The sequence below is a fragment of the Propithecus coquereli genome, unplaced genomic scaffold (assembly GCF_000956105.1).
Source record: "Propithecus coquereli isolate 6110/MARCELLA unplaced genomic scaffold, Pcoq_1.0 Scaffold117, whole genome shotgun sequence".
In the NCBI taxonomy this organism is placed as follows: Eukaryota; Metazoa; Chordata; class Mammalia; order Primates; family Indriidae; genus Propithecus; species Propithecus coquereli.
The window spans coordinates 4221981-4227409 of NW_012135747.1; the positions used below are offsets into that span (position 1 = coordinate 4221981).

General features: G+C 35.7%; 1 protein-coding gene across 1 annotated transcript in view; it reads left to right on the top strand.

Moving 5' to 3' along the window:
* Positions 1 to 5429, top strand: part of CTNNA3 (catenin (cadherin-associated protein), alpha 3) — a 2098639-nt gene that overhangs the window by 1410236 nt on the left and 682974 nt on the right. The gene's annotated exons all lie outside the window — the stretch shown is intronic.

The following is a 5429-nucleotide window of genomic DNA, read 5'->3' on the forward strand; positions in this document are numbered from 1 at the left end:
CAGACAGGAAAGAATCTATCAACTGTAAGATGAAACAAATAGCAATTACACAATCCAAACAACAGGGAGAAAATAGACTAAACAAACAAAAACAAAATAAGACATGGCCTCAGGAACACATATGGAACTATAAGAAAAGATCTAATATTTGATCTCTGGAGTTCTAGGAGGAAAGAAAAAAGAGCAGGGCTTAGAAAATACTTGAAGGAATACTAGCTGAAAACTTCCCAGGTTTGGCTAAAGCACCACCACCACCCTCCAACAAAAAAATATAGAAACTAGGCAAACTTGAAACATGTTAAGCCAAGCCCGAAGGAATCCACACCAAGGCTCATCATTGTCAAATTTTTGAAAACTAAAGACAAAGAAAAAATCTTTAAGGCAGTTAGAGAAATATCACATTACCTACAGGGGAAAAACAATTCAAATGACACTGGATTTCTCACCAGAAACCTTGGAAGCCAGCAGAAAATGAGAGGATAATTTTCAAGTGCTAAAAGAACTATCAATTGAGAATCCTATATCCAGTAAAAATATCCCTTGGGAATGAAGGGGAAATTAAGACATTCTCAGATGAAGGAAAACTAAAAAAATTTGTCACCAGCAGGCTTACATTAAAAGAATGACTATCTTGGTTGAAATATCAACAATGCAAAAACTTGTGATATTTACTCTTGGCTTGAAGGGTTATTGAACACCTTGCTATGGATAAAAACAAAATGAAACAAAACATAGTGATAAAATAATAGCTCCAAATGTATAATGCTTTGCCAAAGTAAAAATCCTTCTTTAAAGTTATGGTAGTAAGATTTGAAATCTCTACTTATGTCTCCCTTAAATTGGATAGTATTAAAATTCACACATGTTAAATTCATTTGTAATCCATTCATAGACTGATCTGATATACTGCTCAATAAAATACCATTGATCCTTCTGTAATGCTTGATGGTAGAACTTATTTTGGAACTTAACTGAAAAATAACTTGTTAAATTAGGTTTGTGACAATATAGGAAAAATAATTGCTTTTTAGTGAACATAGTAAAATTATTTCCCCAAAAAAGTTTTTTGTTTGTTCTTGCTTCTCTCTCTCTCTGCCTCTCTGTCTCAAATGTGTTTCTTCCAGACTCTAATAGTCTAAAAAGTGTATGTATGCCATAAAACTGGGAATATTGAGAAGTCCAGTTTCCTGACTTCAGACCTTCATTTTTATCTTACATTCCTCTGATCAGACTTAAGTTTGATGTTGGAAGCTTTACCTAAAGACTCTCTTATCCACTAGGTCAGGGTCCTCCAAAAAAGTTCACAGCTTATTCACATCAGAATCATCTGGGATGTTTACAAGAGTCAGGGTCCTGGGCCTGGGCACCGCCTCAGACTTACTGAATCAGACTCTCAGGTGGGGTGGCAATAAAGCTGTAGTGTTAGTAAGCTCCCAGGTGGTTCTTATCCATGATAGAGACTGAGACCCACATCATTAGACTGTACAACATACCTTTATCAATGTCACCCTCTGTGGGCAAAGTGCAAGTGACTTCTGTCTTCAGCAGATGCACTGCTTTGTGCTACATTTCTTTCCATACCTCCCTGCCTTTTCTAATGAAATTCCTTTACGATTCTGCCCACTGCACCCTAGTGCCTCTTAATAGGTCAGATGTCCAGCTGAACTTTTCTAAGCAGCCAAACACAGACGGTTATTTTCACATGGATATTTTTCAGGCTTGTGTATTAAGCCTCGTTCAAGGCTCCAGAGCACTTGATTCCATAACTGTGATGACAGGTATTAAAGCACAGATCTATTGATTTGAGGGGCACACATTTTTCATTCTCTTTTGTTGTCCTTGTCCACAGGGCACAGTGGCAAGAGGCTTAGGAATCTAGCCATGTATTGGTTATATGATGTTCACAAGCAGTATTTCCTCTAAGCCTGTTTCCTCATTGAAAATAGAGGCTGAACTCAAAGAGCTATTATGAAGTCTTGTGGAAGGGAGACAGAATGGAATAGCTGGGAAGAGCACAGGCTTCGGAATTTGGAGAGAGCTGGTGAGAATGCCATTTCTGCCTCTTACCAGCTGTAGGATGTGGGGCAATTTATTTTACCTCTCTAAACTTCATCTTCAAAATGAGAATAATAACAGTCCCCCGACCAGCATTGTGAAGATTAATTGAAATTATCCAGACACATAGTAAGTGCTCAAGGAATTGCAACTATTGTTATTTTTAGTTTGGGGAAATAATTTGGCACAGTGCCAGGGACACAAGGCATTTTGCCTATAATAATTTAAATCTTTTGAGCAGAATTATCAGATGTGCAGCTATAAAGTGGATTTTGGAGGCACACAGACCTGGGACGAATGCCTGCCCTAGTATTTCTTACCTCTGTGACTTTGGCACAAGTTGTTTAAATTTTCTGAGCCTCATTTTTTCATGAAGGGAATGGTAGTAATATTTACCACATGGGACTGGTGTGAGATTCTAAAATAGTGTAGTTCACATTTTCTCCTCCCTTCCTTCCCTCCCTTACCCTCCCCAGGAGAAAAGATATTGGCTAGGACAGTGCATGGGTTTGCAATCAGATTCTGATAAATAACACCGATATTCAATTTGTGAATAAATCATGATTGCATTTTTCACATGACTGATATAGCTAGAGGACTTCAGTCCTTTTGACTTAAATCAAGTTGCATTATTTGTTCTGCAACCAGTTTACAACCTCTTCCTAGATTTTTGAATAGACAATTACATAGTCAAGTGCCTTCTTGGGACATCCACTCCATGCAATATGACCAACAGTAAAGGAACGGATGCAGTTAATTTTAGACTCTAGTTGAATCTAGAATACAGACTAAGATTCTTTATTTGAGCATAGACCTGACATGGGCATCCTTGAATCAGTAAGTTGCATCTCCATCTTTAGAGGGAAAAATCACAGTGAGAAACTATAGCATTTGCAGGAAATTCAAAGTAATCACGAAAAATTATATTTCCTAAGTGTTTTATAATTTGCCTAATACTCAAAGATCACAATTTGATTGCCTGAGATAGCAACATTTGAGGAAGAAAAACAACTTGATTTAAAGCCTTTTTCTATCTGTTTTAAGATGAATTGGGAAATATTTTTGGATAATAGGTATGTGATGTACATCTCAAATAACCGAAAAAAAAATAGTATCCACATATAGGGAATATATTTCCTCTTTTTTTGTCCTGTCCTGATTTCTTCTTTTTAATTTCTTTATTTTTGCTTCTTTTATTGGTACTTTTGACTCTATTTCTACCCAATATTTCAGTGAGCTATTCTTTTTTTACATAAACATAATAGAACATTTGCTCCTCTTTCGTATCTATCTGGATTTTTCAGTGATCATTGAATAAAACATAGTAGTGGTAATTATGTTATTGCTTTCCTCTTGACTGTACCATTTATTGTCATTGATTTTCCTTTTCTCTTGTCTTTCTTTCGACCCTGCCCCTACTATACCCTGGATTATCCTGCTATGAAGGCATTTCTGAGTTACATTACCCTCAATAGGATAGCAACTGGTTAGATAATTAAAATGGATATATGAGTACTAGTTTCATCCTTGTCAACTATCTACACTGTCTTGTAAGCAGACATGATAGCCTTTTGAGTTAGCTGTTTCTATTTGAAAAGGATCATAGACAATCTTGATACCTCCTCAAACTTGGATGGAGTTTAACTGAAATTTCATTAGCTGAAATGTTAATTATTTCATTTGTGTTTTAGGAATATATTAGACATTTGAACTATTTATCTATAAAAAGTGCATTACTAGTACAGTTCTTCAAAGTTTGATGTTATTCTGTGGATATTGCTGATGGCGATCCAGTGTCCAAGACATTCCAAAATGTAACCTGAATTAGAAATTAATGATGTTGCTCATTACTAAAAAATGTTTATATAGAAGAATATAATTAACAACATAATTCATTATAAGTAATATTCTAAGATACTAAATGACTAACTTGCTTTTTTTTCAAAATTGAAAACAGGGAGTGTTAAAATAGAGTATTTTTATTTCTGCTAATATTCATCTTGCTAAATATCGTGGATTCTGGGCAGGTAAAAATGAATAGGCAATTCAGTAAAATAAGCCATAAAGAATCCTCATATGTATTTGTTACATAATGATTTTGTTGAACTTCAGTAAAATTTTGTGAAGCACTTTGTGTGAAACAATTGGATTTTTCCTACAATCCTGTAGTGTTACAGCTATTAATTTTAAACAGAAAATGCTATCTCTTTTCTCATTAATGGTAGGAGACAGATGCTTTACCTGAAGCTATGGGCTGTGAGCAACCCTAGCAGTCAATCACATCATTCATATTATGTTAAGATTGTGCTTTTGACATTTGCTTACTCAGAAATAATACATATCATTAGAATTTTTTACTGTGATTGCATTTTTAGTTGATATAATCTGCTAGGCCTAATGCTGAAATACAGTTGCCCAGAACATCAGCTGATTCTCCGAATTTTGAGAAAAATGTATCACACTTTGAACTAAGAGGTTTATATTGCATGTGAACCTGAGCCATAGAAAATAATTCCTTCTTTTCTTTACTCGATGCAAAACAGAGGCCATTTCCCTTAGATGCACTGTTCCTATTACTCCACCTAAGGATGTGATGTTAGTTCAGTGCACAGACACTTGTTATCAGAGCGCCAGCATTCCATTCGTCATTAGACCAAACACATAGGAAACTGTACAGTTTGAACTCCAAACATCTGATAACCAGATGGCAGGTTCGTCTCAATGTAGTGCAAATATTGTCTGTTTGCAAGACTGATATTTGCACACACATCTTTGGCAGATGATAGTAAAGCATTGCACAAAAGAAGCACATGTCCTGAGTCACACAGCACACAGAAGGGAACATCTTCCTCAAGTCTATTTTCTCTCCTCTCTTCGCAAAGACTGATGGATTATTTTACATACAAAGATATTTTGAGGAAGATTTTGAAAGTTAAATGTGGAGATATATGTCTCCAATCTGGGAAGTTTTATCTTTTTTCCTTCCCAATTAAAGTTCAGGCTTAGAATATCTCATCTAGGTTATTTTATTTTATTTTTTGTTTTGTTTTTTGAGTCCTGGCCTAAATGGAGTTATAGCCATACAAATGAGATTATCTATCATACTCGAGTCCCTGAGCATAAGATGTGTATATAGATATACATATAAAGATAGATAATATAGTTTGTGTGTATGTCTGTCTGTGTATGTATGTGTGTGTATGCTTGCTTAGACTCACATTTGGTTTTTTTTTTTGTTTTTTTTTTTGAGACAGAGTCTCACTCTGTTGCCCTGGCTAGAGTGAGTGCCGTGGCATCATCCTAGCTCACAGCAACCTCAAACTCCTGGGCTCAAGCGATCCTCCTGCCTCAGCCTCCCGAGTAGCTGGGACTAC